This window comes from Leguminivora glycinivorella, chromosome 17 (assembly GCF_023078275.1).
Source record: "Leguminivora glycinivorella isolate SPB_JAAS2020 chromosome 17, LegGlyc_1.1, whole genome shotgun sequence".
Classification (NCBI taxonomy): domain Eukaryota; kingdom Metazoa; phylum Arthropoda; class Insecta; order Lepidoptera; family Tortricidae; genus Leguminivora; species Leguminivora glycinivorella.
Window position 1 is genome coordinate 19,528,908 of NC_062987.1, and position 23,196 is coordinate 19,552,103.

Sequence of the window (23,196 nt, forward strand, 5' to 3'; positions counted from 1 at the left end):
ATGTCGCAACACACACATGCTGAACTGTTTAAGGAAAGGTTAAAAACGCGAAAGCTAAAAGTATCTCTTTAGATGACCACAGCGGACTGTGGTGTCACAGTATAATAAAAAGTGGTATCGGTGGTGCGGTCAAAATATCTCATTCTCGCTCTTACTTATAGCTGCGTTCTTACGCACGTACGGCGTACCACCTTACATTCGCTAACCATAATTTTATTCTTTTTAGGGTTCCGTATCAAAAATTTACAAAAGAACCCTCGTTGCAACTCTAGCTCAGCCCCGACGTCGCATCGGCGACGCGTGGATCTAATTGGCCCTTAACTTTACTATGGTCTGTCATGTCCGACTATAAATTTCCGTCACTAGAAAAAGCGGGAAATAAAAAAAAAGTAGGCGCGAAAAATTAGCGTCGACATAGAACATTTTTAGTTTCGGCAGTGTTGTTTCACTCGCTATATATCTTTCCTAGTTCCTATCAGTGGTAACTACTGGGACCTTTCACTACTACAATATTTAGGTAAAAAGAGGGATTTTTCCAGTAGGTATGTAGCAAGCAAGTATGTGGTCCTAGACCACTGTCATGTAGTGGTGGCGTGCACAGGTCTCGTGAGCAAGGACCCCGCGACGCGAAGGATACGGGCTAGCCTTGTGTGCATATCTGCCGGTTTACACTCTGGTGGCGCGGCGCTGATGTCCGTTCCGCGTCTTACGACGTGCGTTGCCTGAGTGTGGGTTGCCGCCTAGTCGCTTTACAACACCCACGGGACGAGATGGGGTGGTGCTATCCTTTTCCGATGCCGGCATCACACGGCACGAGACCACTGGCCACTACTATGGGGACTCTATTTCAAAATGCGAAGGCCCCATAGCACTGGTAGGCGATTAGTGAAAACAAAAGATTCCTGGCCAGATCCTTTTTAACCCCCGACGCAAAAACAAATGGGTGTAATAAGGTGTATGTCTGTCTGTCTATCCGTCTGTTTGTCTGTCTGTCTGTCTGTGGCATCGTAGCTCCCGAACGTATGAACCGATTTTTAGTTTTTTTGTCTGAAAGCTGAGTTAGTCGGGAATGTTCTTAGCCATGTTTCATGAAAATCGTTAAATCGGTCTACTATGTCGCGGTCTGGGGCTTTTTCAAAATTGTAATTTTTTCAGCGTGGTATTCCGTAAAATGTAAGTAGGTACTTTGGCTTTAGTCAGAGTCAGATGTCTTGGAATGGAAGGGCAGGCTGTACAGCTGCGTTCGTGGCCCTCAAACTGGTCTCGCCGTAAGATCAGCGCTAACCCCTGGGTCAGCATTTATGCTAAGGCGGGACCATTTCGTGGTACACCCGAGATACTTTTTATTTTCCAATCTTATTTTTTGTAATTATGAATTACTTATGTAAATAATTTATGTGTTTACCATGGACCTAATATTATACGGACGTAACGCTCAATACTAAAAAGCTGTGATTCTATCATCCACATTGACAGCTCTGTCTATGACCTCATCCACTAATCTCCTGTCAGTTGGATCGAGGTGCCCGTGGCGAAAACATCTGAAGAAAAATAAGTAAATATGCCTACATGCGCTGTCAAACTACGTAAAAATGACACCAATCGAAAGAAAAAAGATACGATGTCACTTTTCACGACTAACTTAATCAATTATCATTTAAAAGTACATAAAATCACAATTTGATTAATGGTCATAAAATCAGCAAACTGGAAAATACTAGCACCGCTGTCGCGCTTAGACCAATGTCGTGGCTGGGCCGTTATAGACACGGTATTATATACCCGCCAAAAAAAGTTATGGACACACGGTGTCTATAGGACGCTCCACGGAATTATTAATTGTGATTTAATATTTTCAAAAAAAATAGGTGTGTTTGACTATTTCCCAAGTAATAAATGCTTAAATTCGATTTTTCGAACGTGAACTATATCATGTTTAAATCTTCGGTTGGAGTAATTATTTTATATTATATGCACCTATATATCTACTGACATGTAATAAAAAATACACTACATATCTTTTTCTTATGTTAAATTGCATTTTTTAATGGTGTTTGCACTCTGTGCACTTTTTTTAGACACGTTTCATTTTGATTTTATTTGGTGTTTGCACATGGCACATTTATTCAGTAGGGTAAATTTGTGTGATATGGTAACACTAAATTGACATCGTCCGCCATTGTTATGTCACAACTGGTCTTCAGTGAAACTCCCTCTGTCTACTATAGTAACTCTATGGTGTTTACCATGAATAAACCTTTGAATCTTGAATCTTTAGTTGTATGCAGTTTGCTCCGACACGTGCCAAGTTGAAGTGCTCCTAATTTTAATTTGAAATGGAGTATACGTATGTCGAGCGACCTTCGACAATTTTACGTCAGTTAAATACCTGATTTAAATGTTTAATATGGAGTATACCAGTTGCCATGTTTGGTAGTTTGTTGAATTATAAGCTTTCTGTATAAAAAGGTAGATAAAGCATTCGACATGAACATTGTAAACAAGAGAGACTCCATCTGGAGAATCACTGCCTCGACAAGCAAATTACCCAACTTAAACGTGCGGATTATTTTACGCTATTCCCATTGAGATAAGGTATATTTTGGCGGAAGTTAGGTGAAGAAGGAAAGGAAAAGGCTGCATGCGTGGTGCCATAGATATGAGTGGTTTGACTGGATTGCTGCCTATTCGGGGAAATGTGTGCAAGTTGAGCTTTTTCCAAGAAAATTATGAATTCCAAAATATTGTTTTTTTTTTGTTCTTTCAATTCAGAATCACTAACATCATCTAACATATAGTTTTTGTTCATGTTTTTTTTTAACACTAAATCGTGCTAAAACTGCAACTGATATTTTAGGACATCTCAACATCGTTTTTGAACGTGGGAGGTTATTTTATAAAATTTAGCACTACGCCACGCGACGAAGTCTGTTTACTATTTTAATTAGGTAGGTATCTAGAAGTGGTTTGCAAACTTTTTTCGTTGGGGGCCAAAATATGAGAAATTTTTAGATGCGGGCTACATTTACACCAAAAATGCATATTTACTGCAGTGCTGGCCATATCACACACTACTTTGGAAGGCCGGTGGCGAGCCGATACAATCCCTTCGCGTTCCGGACATAGTCCGCGGGCCGACCGTACTTTGCCTACCACTGATCTAGAGTCCAGGTCTGTAACTAATCTAAAATAAAATAGTAAAATTACGATACAAGTGCGTAAAAAAGGAAGTTCGAAACGAGTGGCGATAAATTAAAACACGACGTTGCGAATTTCCTTTTCGCACGTGTATCGTAAGACGTTTTTCAGTATAGATGGCCATCCGAAGTTTCGACGATGAAGTTTCGAGTCCCTTCTTCTCCCTTCGGTCGTGTTTTAATTTATCGCCACTCGTTTAGAACTTCCCTTTTTACGCACTTGTATCGTAATGTACTATTAAACATTATCAATCCTGTTGGTGAAATATAGCGTAGGCGGGTAGTGGGCGAGACTCCCCGACTCTCCCGCGGGCCACCCGTCTGGCAGACGACAAAAGCGGCATAGTATATGCGAAAAACAGAAAAGTTTTTTTTTTAATATATTTTAGTTTTTACTAAGCGGATCTAAAAGGTAGGTAGAACCGAACCGTTTTGCGTATTCCCTGTTTTCTGGATATCGATATTACATAAAACCTTTTTATTAAAATTGTTGCTAACTCTCTACTCGTAGAGTCATGCTCATGCCATGCGTTTTTTAATCCCCGACGCAAAAACTACTGGGTGTTATAGCACATTACGATACAAGTGCTTAAAAAAGGAAGTTCGAAATGAGTGGCGATAAATTAAAACACGACCGAAGGGAGTGTTTTAAATCGACACGTTACGAATTTCCTTTTTGCACGTGTATCGTACGACGTTTTTCAGTACAGATGGCCCTACGAACTTTCGACCTGACATATAATGAACCACTTCTCGCACTAGTGCGTATAAAACACACCATCTGTACTGAAAAATATATATAAGTTTGACGTGTCTGTCTGTCTGTTTGCCTGTCTGTGCTGTGTGTGTCTATCTGTGGCACCGTAGCTCCCGACCCGAACGGATGAACCGATTTAGATTTAGTTTTTTTTTTGTTTGAAAGCTGAATTAGTCCCGAGTCTTCTTAGCCATGTTTCATGACGGTCCACTAGTTTTTTTCAAAATTTAATTTTGTGAATGAGAACTAAGTAAGAAATATTAGGATATTGTATTGAACAAAACCACAGACAAAACTACGTTAAAAGATTTAATATAATTGCTATTATTGCTGAAGTGATAAATAAAATTCCTTCGGGCTTCATCCGTGTATTGTATTTGGGAATTTAAATTCATAGCGAAGCGTTGAACGTTGGTGACTTGCATTTCAAGTTTTAATGCAATAAAGTATAATGCTCGATCAACATTGCAAAATAGCTTACGTGTTTAAAATTAATAAAAGATGTGCATGTATCGGATGTAGGCAATAAAATTAAAATAATTATTTTATGCAACATCGGTGAAGTGAAACGTTTAATTTAAAGAATATTTAAATTTTTAATAAAACCTTGGCAAAAGTGCATTCAATGCACCTCGCAACAAATTTCGCATATACTGCGCGAATGAGGAACAAGGAAGGCTGGGCGCGGCGCGAGGGGTGCGTGGCGCATGCGTCGGCAGGGGCGCGTTGCGCGCGCAGTCGGCACGCGAGCGCTCCCGACACCGGGCGAATCAAACATGGCCGTCACTCAAGGACACGGGTGACATCGCGAGCAAAACAAATCGACATTTCGAGTTTTTGTGTGTGATTTGTGTTGTGCTGTGATATATTGTGCGTGCATTTGGGAATTGGAATACCGGCGCTCATTTTTAACAGGTAAGTTATAAATAAGATACATTTTGTTTACTTATTGTATTATCAATGGGGCTGTTTTGTTGTTTTCGCACAAATTTGTCTACTGTGTATTCTCTAAATAATAGGGTTATATTTTTTTGTATTTAACTTGAAAACATTTATCTTTTCTTGACCTACCCAACGAACACCCGTCTGGTCCTATTAGACACTTTACGACCCTCGCCTGCAACCCCTAATCGGTCTATAGATAGATTTATCTTCGTAAAGCTAACTGTGCGAGTGTGCGCGTATGGTTTTTGTAGTCACCGGCAATAACATCGTACGAAAAGAAGGCTACATAAATATGTCTCACGCTCGTATGGCTCTAGAAAATTTCTAGTAGAAAATAAATAACATAGTCTCAGATATTATTGCGTGCTTCTTTATGTCCGATATTATTGCCGGTGACTGCAGTTATTCCCCGGATTTTATGCCAAAATACCTACTTATTCCTTATTTAGTTGATTTTCAGGGTATTATGCAATGTATAGTTTTATTGTAGTCAGAAGGTAAGTTTTTGAATTGTTTACTAGCACGTAATCAAATTTTTATTGTTGACCTCTTAATGTCTAATAGGCACTGTCGGAAATGTATGCAATTCTCCGTGATTGTATCTTCTCAAATATTTCGAATCCGCCGTGCGTCTTGCAAGCCTTTCGAAGGTGTCATTACAAACATACACAATTACACAGTTCTACATTAGTAGGTATATGGCGCCAACGCTACTTCCACTCAACGCTAGAACCCTAAGTTCTAATTTCTAATGTTCGGATGCTGTTGGCGCATTATCTAAAATCGATTTCCAACGCCTGAGGGGCTCTAAGGTGATCGGGGACAAGTTGAGTCTCTGGATTATTGCAGATCCATCCTCGCATCCTGAAGCAGGCGGTGTTGTGTACGGCTATGACACAACGCCGGCAACTAAATTGGTAGTATCAACAATTCAACTAACTAAGCTTCGTTTAGGAGTTTTACGAAGGAATATTCTCAATTTCTCCCCAACAGATGTTAGTGTTTCGTGAACAGACTTTGCAACTGTTGACAGACACGAGCCGAGCCGAAACAGCTGCGATCGCATTTACGATATTGCCATTCGGTGACTAAAAACGTATCATCTAAGCATTTGTGAACACAATAGGTTTAAGATACAAAAGAAAATCGTGTCATAGTAATCTTACGTGAAGTATTGATAAAGGATGTGTATTTGACGCTCTGGCCCCTTAAAATGACATTTACTTAGGGTCAAATCAAGCCAAAGGGCAGATTAATTTAATACATGTCATTTGCAATAAGCAATGAGAATTTGACTAAGGGTTGATAAATTAAAATGGCTAAATCTGGATAAAAAACGAGTACAAGCGTCCAAAACCGTCATTGGACCTTTTATTCTCTATTTGCAAAACGGTTGACGCAAAAACTACTGGACTAAGCACGAATTTTGGCAGCCGAGGGATGAATGACCCCTTTAACGGACCGAGGCGGGATATCGGATTCCGGTGTCCCAAATTAATATTCCGCCAGGTTGATGACGTCATGCTTCCTACCTATACCTGCTTTGGGCTTGTTCCTGCTTGACTTAAATTATAAAGCGGCCATTAAACTTTTTTAATCCGAAAGCTTTTTAACTACAGCAAGTACGGAATAACCACCCGTTTCTTCTACCTAACTCTAATCCGACTTATAGTAAGTTCTTCTTATTTTTCCATCCGCTTTCAGGGTTTTCTTACCATTCGTTAGGAGAACACGGGCCAAGTTTTTATGAAATCCTAAGACAAAACCAAAAACCCGAATTATGGCAGCCCAAGTTTTAAACGGATCGGGAATAGGCAGTCATATGGTCTCAAGAAAAAGGATGATACGGAAGTGCCTTTATTTGTGTAACTTGAAATGAGAACAAGGAAACACAATTCCCCTGATATATTCCGTTAAAACTTTGCCAAACCAAATAAACAATCCAGGAAAGGATGGCTCGAGTTACGCTCGGTTTGCGAGTTACACAATTGTATCTGATTACTGAAAACGAATTGGTTTCTTGCTTATATTGTCTAGCTGGGTGAATCACCTTATTTTTCTAACTTCTTCTTGCCAGGGCTACCCTTTCTCGGGTTTTATGGTATTGAATTTTTGTGTGGTATTGTTTCATTCCTCTCTGCCTGAGTGGAAAGACAGCCTCCCAAATCAACATGAGCCAAAACGCTCAGGCGCGTGTTGAGCATCTAACCGGAATAAAGTAGCGCTGCTACTGTGGGCAATGGAGTCAGCTATAAAGCTAGGCCAACGTTGCGTTGAGCATCAGTCAAAGTTTACTGGTCACCGACGTTTCGGTTAACGCCAGTGTCAGGGTCTCTCATCTCTCAATGAGTGCTTTATGCCATGCCACATTAATATTATTATTATTGAGAGCCTGTCATGTCCCACTGCTGGGCAAAGGCCTCCCCCCGCTTCTTCCACTCTTCCCTGTGTTGAGCAGCCCTTGGCCATTCTTCCTAAAAGGAGTCTAGCTCGTTCCGCCACCGCATACGTGGTCTGCCGGGTCCCAGTTTTGGCCTGGGCTGCCACTCTGTGGTAATCTTAGCCCATAGCTCATTCGACAGACATGACCAGCCCAGTCCCACTTCAGCTTAGCCGCTTTCCAAGCTACGTCGACTATGTTTGTTTTGGAGCGCAGCGTGGTGTTCCGGATACGATCCGTTAGCTTTATACCTAATATGCTGCGCTCCATTGCTCGCTGAAAAACCCCGAGTTTGGACCTCTGGCTCACTGCCATGCCACATAATTTTCTAAAGATCCAAGTTCCAAAAAGCAAATGCTCTTTAACCTTTTATATTTACTACTGTAAATTGTAAACATCGTATTGACGAAACGGAAACATAAACTTTCAATCGAAGAATGGTGCCATTCAGGCGTCAGGTTACAATCGCCACGTAATCCGCGATATTTTGCTAAGTGTTGTAATAACACTAAACCCTGCTTACCTACCATTGTGTGTGGTCGGTGCAGGTTGTAATGAGGCAGTGTTATTGTTCATCGGTTCGGGTTTCAGTAAATTATTGGCTTGGATTTTTCTAGAGTCCGAACTAAGTTGGCAGGGATTTTGATAGGCTGGTAGTCCCGCTATGACATTATGCCGATTACTTCACATTCATGCCAGATTATCAAAACCTTCAAACGACCACCGCTAAGCATAGCACTTTATCCCGGTCCTGGGCTAAAACCACGCTAAAACCTCGATTTTTCGGATGTCATCCACTCAAAGCCCTACTGGACACCTGAAGCTTCTTTCAGCCGAAAGCAACTACCAATTCGTCAAAATTTTGGTCCTCAGTCTATCACAATGCCTGGAAACGTGTCCAGCCCAAGTTATTGGTAATGCTAATGACGTGACGTCACGTCACTGACATATCACTTCTGAACTTCTGATGCCGCATGGTGATTGTATGGATGGTTTTACTTCAATTTAATCTTGTTAGATCTTGTCTTATATTTGATTTCATTTATCAATGGTCATTATTATAATTATTACACCTAATTAACAGTCGTACCCTATTGTACAATCAACCACTGTAGAACTATGTCATAGTGACATTAGTGACGTTATAAATCAGATTGTAAGAAATCTCTTACTGCTTGTCATTTTGACATGGTTGTAGAGCGGCCTAGGGTTCCAATTGCTTGGCTGTACACGGTGTGACATGAAGAACTATCAAAGATTGTCATATTGGCTAACGGCTAGCTCTCCAGGTAGGTCTATTTGCTGCCCTATATCTGTTTATTGGTAATAGCGGTCTGCAGACGCCAATTTCCTTTCCGTGATGGAACTGATGGCAGTTTATCTAATCGGATCAATGGGTTATTGGGAGCGATGCTGGTGTAGATCTAGCAATTTGCTATAAGGTGAATGATGTGAAAACATAAATATTATAGGACATTCTTATCGACTGACTGAATCCATGGTAAGCTTAAGATTCTTAGAGATTTGGGCAACGATCAGCTGACAGCTTGACACAACCCTGTTATATGTAGGTATAGTTCGCGATAATTTAGTAGGTATAGGTTATTTATTATATTATGTCTCCTTTCCTTCCTTGTAGGATTATAATACATACTGTGAATAGCAATACAACTTGTGGATTATTTATACATATAATATGGTTTTAATAATGTACTTGTTTTCTCACGTGTAATATTGTTAAAAAGCGTAATTTCAGTTCAGTTGAGTGCCCTAATTGAGATAGTATTAGGTACAAGTAATAAGTTTTGTAGTAGGTACCTGTAACTTGTAAGTGTAAACCAATGAAGCATAATAAACTTATATCTAAGTATGTAATCTTGTAAGCAGCATCGCACACAAACTTCGCAAACAGTGCAAAAATGTCCACTTTTGTTTACCTTCTCTGATTCCCTGAAAAGGATTTTAACAGAGGAAATAGGTACAGAATTAGTCAGATCTAAAAACTGTTGTCGAAAGATTAATCATGTCCCGAGTTTCTGAGATTTGCTACGTTCAGCCGTAATCCCACGTTACTCACGCCTTTGACTCACCGATCTTTACAATCTTACTATCGAAACAGTTTAAGTATATTCTATATTCTTTTGGTTATTTGGGTAATTCAGAATACCTTTCGAATTCCTGACAATAATTGATCCCGTCGAAAGTGTAGTGACCGCTACGACTGGTCTTCAAAACCGATAATTTAAGTTGTACATTGCATTTACTGTCAACCATGGTCTCTCTTCAGAACCATGGTCATCTTCATCTTGGCTAGGTTTGCTTGGGCTTCATAAGCAGAGGACGTCATTCTAACAACATTAGGTTCGCTATTCCGATAACGTCATACAAATGACGCCCAACTGTTCGATCTCTGCTCATAAGAAAGCGTGTGTTTGTATTCATCGGGATTCCGACTTGCATTTGAAATCAAAAATTGTGACATACCAACTCATTCCCAGACCTATGACAAAAGCGAGCTAGTGTTGAAATAGCTATAAGGACTCGTTGGCACGCCTCCAAGCCTATAAATGAACTCGCAAGGATCCGCTGCTTCCTTATGCAGATAACTGCATGTGCAAGTGTCTCTATTTGAGCGAATGCGTACCGTAATAGGGAAAGTCGTCAAAGAAATCAATGACAGGGAGGTCATAAAAACTGGCTGTGTCTTCAGCGTCTTATTTGGGGTAGGTAGTAGGTACTTACAATGTAATTAACACTCTTTTACTGTCCTTCGATGGAGCGTTGAGCATAATAGACCATGATAATAAAGTTTATGAATTGACAACTTCAATTTTAGTAGTGATGATGACTTGTCCCACCAATAGCAAAGGGACATAATATCAAATTAAACTTGGTTTTAATCTTTACGCGTTGCTTTGTGAAGAACAGAAGATTAATATCAGAACTGAACTCTATACATATTTTATACATATTCCTATTAGCGTAGGTATCCTCATTGCTGAAGGTCGTGATGTCCCAATGAAATACTTTTTTTATGACGGTATCCTGTCATCTGTTATGGTTGATGAAGTATAAAATAAGCCGAATTTGCTAAAAACTTGTATGTCGAATAAAATATAGTCCATACATCACAAAAGCTTAAACCTTCTTAATTTTATGAAAATTAGCAGAAAAACCATAAAACATGAAATAAATTAAGTCCATAAAAAGCTATTGTTAAAATTCCTGAGACTCAAAAGGTTATTGTCCGACAATGTCCCGATTCGAACAAAAAAAAAAGAGATCTTTTTATAACTGAAGTTGATTGATTAATGCTCACGCCTATCTCGATTTCGGTTTACTAATAACAACATTAAACCACAGATTTAGATGAATATGTAAGTCTTCTTTTTATCGTGTGAAGGGATCATAAGTTCTAAACTAAATAATACATACAACATACAATCACGCCTGTATCCCATAAGGGGTAGGCAGAACACATGAAACTACTGAAGCTTCAGTGCCACTCTTGGCAAATAAGGGGTTGAAAGAAAACGAAACTGTGACATTGCAGTGACAGGTTGCCAGCCTCTCGCCTACGCCACAATTTAATGCCCCAATATGGGTTACCATATCCCATAGTCGCCTTCTACGACACCCACGGGAAGAAAGGGGGTGGTGAAATTCTTAACCCGTCACCACACAGGTGACTAAATAATATTTTGCCAATATCTTGCCACCTCCAACCCTCGAGGGGTAGCTTTTATAAGGTCTTTTGCAGTGCACTTAGACACATTGAAAATTGCATCATATATTGTGTTGTTTGTATATCACCACATTCACAATATGTAAGATTTTCCATAGACAACACAATTCCTCCAAGGTTATGAATTTCACTACCCCATTTCTTTCCGTGGGTGTCGTGGAATCCGACTCGACAGTGGGATATGGGTTCAATTGTGGTGTGGGTGTGGGGCTGATATGATAATTTGTGTCACTGCTCACTGTCACTGTTAAATAATAAAATATCCATAGTTCGAAGAGGTCTATTTGACTACTACTTCGTCAGACAAGACAATAATATCACAATTTCGTTTTTAACCCCCGACGCAAAAACGACGGGGTGTTATAAGTGTGTCTGTGTCATCGTAGCTCCCGAACGGATGAACCGATTTAGATTTTTTTTATGTGAGGACAAATCTCGCATCCTACAAAACGCGAAGCATGGTACATACTTATAACACACGTTTGGAAGCTTAGTTAGTCGGGACTTCGGGAGTGTTTTAGCCATATTTTATGAAAATCGGTCCACTATGTCGGGGTTTTTTTTTTAAATTTTAATTTTGTGGTTATCTTCCAACCACTTAATTGCTGATAGAGGCACTGAAACTTGATCAGTATTATGTGACGTTATCAAGCAAAAGGTTTGGAAAAATTACGAAATTAGCTTACTTATCCTTATTCTCCTTATACGAATTACTTGTTATAGCGTCCCTATGCTTAATATGCTTTTACTTGAGAATGCCACATATAGAACTAAAGCGTAATGACGTGTCAAAGCATTTCGCCGCCCCCCGTAACGAAGACTACGGAGCCGGTTCGCGAGGTCCTTGACCTTCCGAATTCCCCCCAGATTATTCAACGTCTTTATTTAGAGCTGCGCTAACCAGCTGGTATCAACAATTCGTACCTACTTTACGGGAGTAAGCATTTGCCGTGAACAACTGGACATGTGCGTGTGCCTATCTCCATAAATAGAGACAGTCCAAGATAAATTCGCAACGATTTTGAAAGGCCCACCTGAAAGGGTTAAGTATTAAGTAAGTCATAATTTCATCGTAGTTTATCGTTTAATTGTTTTTGCCGGCAAGGCTGTTAAAATCGCTTTTAACTGAGCTTATAGGTATGCGAATTTCATTACTTGGCTAACAAATTGGCAGTATATTTTCGAGCTTTACAAATTTGAATGAAGTAACTGTCATAAAAGACAAGCATTTCATAAGGGAAATTCTTGTGGAATGCACCTTAAGCGTTCGTAATCACATTAAGTGATTCCATTTTATCAAGTACAATTGAGGAATCCCTTGATAGTACTGGTTCTCCATTTGCACTAGGATTGCCCAGTTTTTCTGCCAGAACCTTACTGGATTGCTGCACAGAGTGCCTAATCAAAAAGCCAATCGTTTACGCCGTAGCGAACGAAGTCATAAAGAAAGTCTCTACTTTTCGTTCACTTGTAACAAGTTATTGCGCTAATATAACAGAAATATGTTTAGAGAGGCGCAATGAGATGATATGAGAAAACTGAAAAATAGAATAGAATAGAAAACGTTTATTTGGTGAAAATATACAAGTAAAAAAACAATAGCCTTAATCTATATACAGTCACCAAAAAGGATGCTAGCATATGCCAATGACTAATTGGTATTAACCACGGCGCCCCCCTTAAATCACCCCTCTTAAAGATTTCTCCAAACCTATCGACGCGAAATCGGATCTAGCCTAACCTAAAATCGCTCGTTAATTAGTATGAACGCTTAGGTACAATCAGCCAATTAGAATCCTAGGCCACTCTAAAACCGTGTCGTATTGACAGTGTGCTTTATTTGCTATAGAAGTCAGTTTGACTTCTACTGCTTTTACTGTGAAAGGGTTCTACAGTGGCCTAGGATTCAAATTGGTTGACTGTACGCTTAGGTCTTCGTCGCTGAATGCATGCGTACTCATGTTCATAATAAAGATCGATGTTTTGTCGGCGAAAGCCGATTCGGCATCGATAGGCCATATACTAGTGTTGTGCGACTTTGTTAGGTGCGTTCCATTGTGTAGTGTAAGCGATTGACATGTTAGCTACGCGGCCTGACGTCTCAGAAATCTCAGAATGACCCGCGCCTGATGATCGTGATTCAATTTAGACGTTTTTGCCAAACAACTGGACGGACCAGTCGCGTTTTGCACGATCGGGTTCAGAATAAACCGCGAAGATATGTGCTGTTCTCAATAAAAAGACACCACTTTGTCGCTTAAGCACAAGGACGCTCTGACAGGCTATTCATATAAAGATTTCAAATTTCGGTAAAGCCATCGCTACACATTAGCGTTTTTAGAGCGGGGCGCGATGCGAGCATGTCGTCAGCGTGCAGCGCGCATGGCTCGCTTTGCTCGCATCACTCGAGCAGTCAAGTAACACACAACACAAAACAGCAATGTTGCTTCTTAGGAGAGACTCACACGCTTCCCGCCTGCGTCCGCCGGGCGCCTCTTATCGCGCCCCTATGTCAATTATTCCGCTCATGTGTGGTGGATGAACCTTTTTCTTGAGAACGCCACGTATTCCAAGCATTCGCTAATTACTGGATACTCGTTTTTAATCAACATTAATGTATTTACTCTCGTTTCGACGTACGAAACTATTTGTACGAAATGTAATGAATAATGCAGCAATATCGATTTTCAACGCAATCTGGTCGAACTAGTATTTTGTTTAGTTTTTCAGCGATCATCGTTGCTTTGCAAAACCTGTTGGGTTTGTAAAAATGAGTTTTTCGGTACGTTATCGTGGCGAAACATTGTGTACTTGTACATGTGACCTGTGAACTAATTACATGTGCTGATTTCTGACTCCATTTAGTCATTTGACACTCATATATGTATACCAAACGTCAAGTAGTTGACGGGTTAAAAATTTCAGCACCTCCTTTCCTTCCGTGGGTGTCGTAGAAGTCGACAGTGGTTATGGGTTCAATTGCGGTGTGGGCGATGGTCTTATACCGGTCACTGCAATACCACGACATTGTTTTCTTTCTACCCCTTTATTGCCAAGTGTGGATCGAAACTTAAACAGTTTCATGTGCTGTGCGTGGTAGGTTTAGTCACCCTCGTTTGGCCATTTGGCAGTTATGTATATATGTATTTCAACAGTTTTAGCCAAAAGTAGAATCTTCCACTCCGCGACCACTGTCCATTATGTACCTAATTACAGTCTCCGGCATAAATAAGTGATGATTTCTGTACCTTGTTCTGTTAACGACTTGTTTGAAATGTCATGCGAAATTGTCAAAATTACAAGCGACAAGGTACAGAAATCATCACTTCTTTATGCCTGTACATGTGGATTCATTTCACCAGTATCAGCACAATTAACTTTATCTACCTACTGATATAATGTAACATAACATGTGATAATCAAAGTCAACAATAGGTTCTACAAAAGGTCAGCCAGTTGCGTCACAATACTCACAATATCACATTTCGTCATGTCAAAATTTTTTGTGTTGTATGTGTCAAAGGATTCCGATTCAGGATAATCAGGAGCCACTCTAACCAGTTCCATTTTACTCTTCGGCATGTAATCGTTAGAAACCCTATAGGAATTCTAAACACCCTTGACTGTGGGGTGTGGTGTCGTGTTGCAACAATATCGCCTTACGTCTTCAACCCCATGATTAACTATTTCTAAGGATCGTGTGTGTCATGTGCTGTAATGGAATACACACAGGTTACATGACTTGGTACGAATTTTTAATTAAATTTCGTGACTACCACTTCATTTTTTTGTTGGCTCCCGAATAAATAAAAGAAGGCACATAATGTACCTATCAGAATTTTTTAGACGGAGTAGTTTTCCAGAGCTTACGGATTATGAATTTCAACTTTTCCACTCGAAGTTCGTCTAATTTACCATTACCAATTTCACTTTGTTAACGCACAAGTGTTGGGTTTGGATTACTTTGGATAAGATGACCGTTTATTCTACAGAATTAATTTGTTTAATAGATAGCTTTTTCTTTTTGTAGAATGCCGCTCTCATCATCATCTCTATAATATCGGTAGCAATCTTTCAGTCTTTATATCCTCGCTTTTCCTTCCGAAATCGTGTTGCAACTTTATACAATCTTCTTCGCGGTTTGTTTGTCTACATGTTATTAACTTATTATCTCATGATGATGATTCGTCAGGCGGCGTGGCGCTGACGTCCGTTCTGCGTCGACGGACATGCATCTCTTGAGTGTGGACGGTCCCTAAGTATATTTATTTTTCCCTCACTAGCTCGGAAACACATGTTTTGTCTCTTTAATACCAGCGGGTAAAAACGCATTGTATTTTACTAGTAGATAAAGTAATTTGACCTTGAATAGAGGCAAATTTTCTGCTTTAAAACTGATAAAAGTGGGTTAATCTAGGGATCAGTGGCGGAGCGTCGATACAACTCGATTCCCAACGGGTTCCCTAAAATTCTCTAGTATCTGTAGAAGTCCATACAAAACAGATGCCAAAAACCCCTCCGGCTTTACCATCGAAAATTTTCACGCCCCGCCACTGCTAGGGATGAAGATGTTTTACCACCTTTGGATCTACTGGAAGCAGTGATAAACGGGTTTTTTGCATTGTACTTTCCTCGCTATAGTGAGGGGAAAAGTTTTGTGTTGCACACGAGTGCAAATGTATTTTACTTCTCGTGTGTTGAAAAACTCGCAAGCTCTGGATTCTATTCTCGAACCAATCGCTTCGCTCGTGGTTCAACTATAGAATCCTTTCGCTTGCTCGTTTTTCAATTCCAAACTCGATGTTAAAATACAACTTTGCACTCTTGTATAACAAATAACTATTAATGCATAAGACAGTCATAAATAAGACTGAATAATCCTCTACATTTTGGCAGTCATTAAGAGCGCTTTCAAAAAATCTGCTTGCTCGCATTTCGACGCCGGCGGCGCTGGCGTGCGCCTGTGTGCAGACGCACACTATAACCAGAAGCATAACGATTGTAGCCTGCGGTACAGACATAGCGTGCGATCCTCTTCGAACCAACCTTACGTGCGGCTAGAGCGAAAGGGATAGCATTCATGGTCGGTACCGCCACGCCGTCAGTGGCGTTGCGGACTAACCATTATTGATACTTGCGTAAAAACACCACCATATATATTACATATTTGCATACATGATTTCGTGCATAAATACATGACCTTTTAGTTTAATTATTAAACTTATCACAGTTTTTTTTATTAAAACGTGTGTAGCCTTGGAAGAAATAAATTAAAAAACTTTTATAATATAATAAATTGTGTATATAATATTGTCTTCTGTCACCGCGATAGTTACTCATGAAATAAATTTATGGAATCAGATTATATCGCGTATAATGAATATAATCCGTTTTCTTAGTTTTATTTTATTTTGTATATGATATGTTTTCTAGGTTCTTTTCGGTGAAGGAAAACATCGTGAGGAAACCGGACTTATTCCAATAAGGTCTAGTTTACCCTTTGGGTTGAAAGGTCAGATGGCAGTCGCTTTCGTAAAAACTAGTGCCTACGCCAAATCTTGGGATTAGTTGTCAAAGTGGACCGCAGGCTCCCATGAGCCGTGGCAAATGCCGGGATAACGCAAGGAAGATGATGATGTTTTCTAGGTACATATACAGAGTGGGGCCTGTAACAAAGGCGAAGAATTGAACTCTAGGCTATTCTCCTTAAGCCGTTTTCACACTATCCGATCCGATATCGGATGTCGGAAGCATTTCAATAGAAAAAATCCAAGATGGCGCCTGTAATGTATGGGATATCGGTCCGACATCCGATATCGGATCGGATAATGTGAAAACGCACTTACACTGATCAACATTTGTTCGGCGACTTTTAAAAATAACTTGTATTTTGATTTTTATCACCCTTGAAAGTTTTTTCTAAGAGGTAATGTATTGCGAATTCTGTTAAGTCTAAAGTGTGACAGACAACGTCAATGACAACAATAATGGCGTACATTGAAGCTAATATTTATTTTGTATGAAAAATTAAAAATTTAAAGACTTCATAATTTTTAAAAGTCACTGAATAAATGTTGATCAGTATAAGGAGAATAGCCTACAGTTCAATTCTTCGCCTTTGTTACAGGCCCCACTCTGTATATAATGGAACTAAGATCGGTTTTCTTTAATTTTAAGTAGTTTTTTTTTATATTTAAAATGTAAGAGTTTTGAATGATTCATGGTTATTTTCATTAGACTTATATTCACGGTCTATATCCCGGTCAATATAAGTTAGGGAGTGATTTTTTTTTTTCATTTCAACCCTAACGTATGATTTATTGTTGGATAGGTATTTAAAAATGAATTACTGAAATCGTTTTTTGATAATATTAATATTTTCGCGAATAATCGCTCCTAAAGAAAAAAAAAGTGTCCCCCCCCCTCTAAGTTTTTAACCATATATTAAAAAAATATTTAAAAATCACAAAAGTAGAACTTTATAAACTTTCTAGGAAAACTGTTTTGAACTTGATAGGTTCTATAGTTTTTGAAAAATATGGAAAACTACGGAAGAGCCGAGCGGCTATTTACCAACGCGGCTTTAAAAACCGGCCGAGAGCGTGTCGGGCCACGCTCAGTGTAGGCACTGAGCGTGACCCGACACGCTCTCGGCCGGTTTTTAAATATTATGTTGTTTTAATTGCATGGAGCACAGGAAGGTCCACATCTATGTATTGGTTTTTTGTAAGGAAATACAACTCTATGCTACGCCTACCTGCTTTAGTTGACTGTTGACACACTGAGACAGTGGATGCGCCAGAGTATAAAAGAGTGATTACCATCTCTTGTCAAAGATCTTGTTGAGACGAATCAAACGAACCCAAACACGAAGTTGTTTCAAGACCTGGTCGTGGAATACTCTTGACTACCTTCCAGCTTCATCATCAGATCCTGGGTACCATCTCTTGTCAAAGATCTTGTTGAGACGAATCAAACGAGCCCAAACACAGAAGAGTTTCAAGACCTGGTTGTTGAATACTCTTGACTACCTTCCGGCTTCACCATCAGATCCTGGGTACCATCTCTTGTCAAAGATCTTGTTGAGACGAACCAAACGAGCCCAAACACGGAGTGGTTTCAAGACCTGGTTGATGAATTCTCTTAACTACCTTCCAGCTTCATCATCAGATCCTGGGTACCATCTCTTGTCAAAGATCTTGTTGAGGCGAATCAAACGAGCCCAAACACAAAATGGTTTCAAGACCGGGTTGATGGGAACTCATGACTACCTTCCGGCTTCATCATCAGATCCTGGGTACCATCACCTCTTGTCAAAGATCTTGTTGAGGCAAATCAAACGAGCCCAAACACGAAATGGTTTCAAGACCTGGTTGATGAGAACTCATGACTACCATCTGACTTCATCATCAGATCCTGAGTACCATCTATTGTCAAAGATTTTGTTGAGACGAGTCAGTAACCTCAAATGATATTCAATAATAAATAATACTTACTAAAAATATTAGTCAAGTTAATTAGTTAGTTACCAAAGTCGTCAACCCAAGGATCAAAGTTTTCGGTCGCAGTATACATGCAACAGTACAGCCAAACACGCACACAAGTGCGGTTTTGGACACGGCGGGTGCCGCACACAATGACAAAATAACTTCGCGATCGTCGAGCCGCGTGCGGAGCGGACTAACATACGTCCTGCCTCTACAAGCTCTGCCGCGGTACTGACATCGCAAGCGCGCGTAACCGGTAATAAGGAGGCATTTTTAAAAAATCGTCAAAAATATTAAATTGCAATTAATAGAAAACTTTTGCATAAAATCTGTTTGAGTAAGCGTTGCAGATTATTTTTATATTAAAACTACTTCAAAAACACGTAAGTTTTCGAAGAAATTGACACTTATTCTGAGGTGATTTCTGAAACAAATTGGATTCATCATATCCTCATTTACTCTATTCTAAAGCCTTATAACAAAGAAGTAGTCTCAGATGATTGTAGTACAGGATATACATAATACAAATTTACCACTTGAAGCATTCAAAACTATCCAAATTTTACAAATTAGACGGACTAAGTCAGCACTTTTCGCGGGTTTTCCTAAACATGCACCAGAAAAAAAATCATAATTTATTAAGTGAGTTAGTTTTTAAAAATCCAGTCTCACAACATGTAAGTTAAGAAGATGTCCTAATCGAATCCTGAACTTAATAAGTCTTTTAGATGACGGAAAGTGTAGCATTTTGCCGACTAAAACTATCAATTTTACATTATTACGACGTTTTCGTTGAATGCCCTCTTAAATGACAAGTACCGATGTACCGAATAATTCCACAATGTCATCACCTACAAGTGTGATCGTTGCTGACCTCTCGCCTTCCATAATTGACATAATTGCCCCCTTGGACTAATTTGTACAAGTACAAGTTCCAGCCGTCTCGTTTTTGCGTATTATAATTGATGGTTGTAATTACTTAATGGTGTTGTTAAGAACGATTATAAAGGTATGTCTTATTGGCTAGTAATATGACGAGGATAATAATAAGTAATTTATTAGCATTAGCCGTAACATCTTTTCAAAAGATTGCTGGAGTCAAAATATCATTGAGTATTTTGTAATTTCCTATCGGGTTTTGCTTCTTTGGATGTCTCGATCAACTGGTTTTAAAATAGTAACGATAGTAAAAGTTTGCACTTTAGCTGTCTTTGTTGCTATAAAAGTTGTATTTATATTACGGAATAGGTACCGTAATATAAATACAATAGAAAACCTAACCTACACGGGAAGCATGGTCGCGCGATAGACGATAAAATATCAGGCCGTCCCTATCGTACTTACAAATAGGCCTGCTATTTTATCGTCTATCGGGCGACCATGCTTCCCGTGCTAGGGTGTCGCCAGCAACGGGGCAGGGCCCAAGCTGCCGGACTATACGCGCCGTGTCCAAGATCACCGCCTTCTGCATCTGACCCTTGATCCAGCCACCTAGCGAGAGTCTCTTATGATGTTGGTCGAGACTCTTCGCTATGACTCTTCTATAGTACTCTTTATTATACTGTGCTATTGTGAAATAGGCTACAGATGGATCAGGGGCCAGGGCGATTGACTATTACTGCGAACGTGCTATATCTAAGGGAGCCCGGAGGAAGTAGAAATGCACGTGCGCGCCACCAATCAAGAGAATTTGACGTCTATTCCGTTAGCCGTAATGTTTACCTTTATTTGTATGACTCATTCGTCGATTTACCTCTGAACTGTGTCAGCCGTTTCATTTTCAACTTTATATTTACTCGGATATCGTTGACATTTGATTGATCGTGGAGCTGAGATATGTCTTTTCAGTATTGGATCGTTTTCGTCGTTGGGTGTACCAAAGATCCCTCTGTCGCTAAACTATCGTTTGTGCTTTTAGACGTTTTCTAAGAAGTTTACCTTTTTATTTACTCGACTGATGCTATCTCTTTCTAATCTCACTGTGCCTCAATTGGCATGAAAGAGATAGAGATAATATGACTTCAGTCGCCAATTAATATTGCGGTGGGTAAAGCAATGTCTTCTTGTTCTTTTTACTTGTGGCATGTTTGTCTTTTATCACTACGATGAACTGGCCTTGAATCGACACGATGCCACAGATTATTAAGCTACTAAAGTACAGATCCTTCACTTGCCCGCAAAACCTACGCTTCTTAACTAATACCTACTAATCTTATACTATTAAACGAGCAATTCTTGTATATTTATTTATTTATCTTATACTATTAAACGAGCAATTCTTGTATATTTATTTATTTATTTATTTATTTATTTATTTATTTATTTATATATACCGACGATCTCGGAAACCGCTCTAACGATTTCGCTGAAATTTGTTTTGTGGGGGTTTTCGGGGGTGAAAAATCGATCTAGCGTAGCCTTAGATCCCGGAAAACGCGAATTTTCGAGTTTTCATGAGTTTTTCTTTCGCATTTGTAAACGTAAAATATGGTCCTTAATTTCGCCGCGCGCGCATCGATTCCGCGTAGCTCAGTCGCACGAGGTCGGTCTAATGTACGCAGATAGATCGTAGGTGTCAGGGTTTCGAATCCCGGCCAGAAATTAAGTTTTTGTTTTTTGTCTTTTTTTTTGTTTTTGTATTTATAAGAGTTTTTTTTTTTATCTAAAGACGTGATATATTAAAATAGAACCGAGCGAAGCTCGGTCGCCCAGATATTTTATTTATATATACCGACGATCTCGGAAACCGCTCTAACGATTTCGCTGAAATTTGTTTTGTGGGGGTTTTCGGGGGTGAAAAATCGATCTAGCGTAGCCTTAGATCCCGGAAAACGCGAATTTTCGAGTTTTCATGAGTTTTTATTTCGCATTTGTAAACGTAAAATATGGTCCTTAATTTCGCCGCGCGCGCATCGATTCCGCTTAGCTCAGTCGCACGAGGTCGGTCTAATGTACGCAGATAGATCGTAGGTGTCAGGGTTTCGAATCCCGGTCAGAAATTAAGTTTTTGTTTTTTGTCTTTTTTTTTGTTTTTGTATTTATAAGAGTTTTTTTTTACCTAAAGACGTGATATATTAAAATAGAACCGAGCGAAGCTCGGTCGCCCAGATATTAAGTTACTATACGTAAAACTCAAAAGAATAGTAGGTACGTGCCACGTGACTACACACTACACTATACACACAGGCGGGCGCGTGGCGCCCCTCGGCCACTTGTTCATCCGAATGAACGGCTAGCGTGTAGGTGACCGCGAGCGAGTGACGTAGGCTTGACGATACGTACCTAGTACCTACTTAGTACCTACGTGTGTAGTTTGCATAAATGTATGGTCACCGGAAACTTATGTTAATAATTTTCACTCGTTAATCCGAACTTGGGAATGATGAGTAATAATCAGTGTTCTATTGCTTTGCTTTCATGCTCAAATAGCTTGGACGTGGTTAAATTTATAATTAGGTATAATTAAAGAATGTTTGTATAGTGGAAAATAAAGTTTTGGAAGCTTTTGATAATTTGGGTTTAAGGATTAATTTCTGGAGCAATTTCTGTAACTCTCTCTGGGAACAGCGCAATTAACAAATAATAAAATGATTCTGTGAGAGAGAGCCAAGTATTAAAAGCTCGATATTGATAGCGTAGGTGGAGCGGTAGCGGAGCGTCAGCGAAGCGCAACGATAGCGGTGCGCCGGACGAACGCTGGCGTTGCGCCCAGCGGACGCCGGCGGGAACTAACAGCGCGGATTACGAGCGGAACGCCAGCGTTCCGCCGGCGCACCGCTATCATTGCGCTCCGCTGACGCTCCGCTAACGCTACGCTATCAAAACTTTATGTGTTGCGGAGACTTAATAGTCTGATGTAAAGGCAACTATGGACATGAGAATGATGGAAAGGCATCTTGTAGATTGGCGACAGGCTACAGATGTTAGTGCGAAAAGGGTTTGCTTCGTATTTATCCAGAAACGTTCTTATTCGTCATGCTAGTTTAGTCAAAGTCAGACTGATTGAAGTAGCATGACGCGTTCGTACAACAATACGAAGGCAAATCATTTCGCCTCGCTAGTCGTTACGATTATATTAATTAACAAGTTTAACAACATCAAAAAAGTTAAACGAGGAGGCACGCTGAACGTTTATGACAGTTGTGGCCGAAGTAAGAGTGTGTTACCCCAAGCCAGTAAAAAAAAATCTTCGAACAAAACTGTGTGGTTTGTCAGTTTGCCCTCCTTAGGCCCACTTGCACCAATGACTTAACTCAGGGTCAGTGGGCTGTCAACTGTCAAATTCCATATAAAATGGTGGGTTAACCCTCCATTTTCGTTGGTGCAAGTGGCCCTTATTGTTTTAGCTTATTGTAATTTTTCAGTGTTATAATTTTTCGGTGTCGTAAAAAAACTATACATGAAACAGATTAACATTTGCGAGTTGCGAGGCTAGTTCTGGTTACCGGTTTTGTAAATTTCAGTTACGCACTGGAACTTACGTATACCCACAAAAAAAAAACAGTCAAAAAATGCAATGTTAGCGATACGGTACACTTGAATAGGCCCGCGTGAGTCACCGCTGCGCGCGCGCCGCGCGCAGTGTTTTGTTTCTTGCAGGAAGCGGCGCGGACGTCCGATTGCGA

At 39.8% G+C, this 23,196-nt stretch overlaps 1 protein-coding gene across 1 annotated transcript in view; it reads left to right on the top strand.

The window, feature by feature from the left end:
- The first annotated feature begins 4,704 nt into the window (after positions 1–4,704).
- The window catches only part of LOC125235312 (disheveled-associated activator of morphogenesis 1-A), a 224,622-nt gene continuing 206,130 nt past the window's right edge, over positions 4,705–23,196 (top strand). The window contains exon 1 of the mRNA XM_048141841.1: positions 4,705–4,869. The gene's annotated coding sequence lies outside the window, so the exon portion shown is untranslated. The remainder of the gene's footprint in view (positions 4,870–23,196) is intronic.